Source organism: Bison bison, unplaced genomic scaffold, assembly GCF_000754665.1.
Source record: "Bison bison bison isolate TAMUID 2011002044 unplaced genomic scaffold, Bison_UMD1.0 scf7180017855265, whole genome shotgun sequence".
In the NCBI taxonomy this organism is placed as follows: Eukaryota; Metazoa; Chordata; class Mammalia; order Artiodactyla; family Bovidae; genus Bison; species Bison bison.
In genome coordinates this window covers 4,625-5,538 of record NW_011485838.1, presented here as the reverse complement: position 1 = coordinate 5,538, position 914 = coordinate 4,625, and positions in this window count along the sequence as shown.

Genomic DNA, 914 nt, shown 5'->3' with positions numbered 1-914 from the left:
GGGAAAGCAGTGGAGAGGGGTCAAGACATCCAGGCGGGACAAGGTCAGATGTGGGTCACACCAGGGCTCCCGGCTGACTCTCTGCAGCTGGCTTGAGGCTGGGGGCAGGAAGAATGATCTGGAAGCTCGCAGCATCTCCACCCACCTCCTGGGCCTGGATCCCATCTTTTCTTGGCCCTCCGGGAACCTGCTCCAGCGGTGGTTAGGTCTTTGCAGCATCTGCCCTCTTCTTCGCTGGCTCCTTCCGCTAGCACAGAAAATGTGTTTATTACGTCTCTTAGAGACAGACCTTCGCTCCGGCTGCCCTCCCTCTTGTCACGCTTGAGGATGGCAGGCTCTGGCGGCTCCCACCCCTTTCTCTGCAGCTCACAGAGCACCGTACTTGGCCTGTCTGGCGTCTCCCCACAGGCCTCCAGCATGCCTCCATCATTCGCAGTAGCAGCCACAGTAGCAGCCACCAGGAAACTGTTACCTCTCTGAACGTCTCTGGAGTTCCTCTCTTCCCCTGCTCTGACCTAGATGAACCTAAACGAACGTGCTTCCCTGCCTCTTCTGGCTCAGGGGTCTTCCTTAGGCACAAAGCACTCCACACCAGTTTTCCTGCTTAAGACCTTCCCGGGGTTCCTGAAGCCCTCAGAAGGATTGCAGCTTTTCAGCATGGCTTCTGACGTTGTCACCATGTGGCCCTTTCCTGCCCACCTGTCTCGCTCTTGGCACTTGGCAGCGGCCTTAACCCAGCCACAACTCCTTGGGGGTCCAAGAACGTGCCAGGGCTCCCACCCCCACGGGTTTGCACCTGCAACTCCGTCCAGCAGATACCCTGGTAGCTGGAAGCTGGCCTGGAGTCCCCTGGTGCGTCCTTCTTTAGCTTCAGCACTCATCTGTTTACCCCACACCCCTCCCCGCCCCCCGCC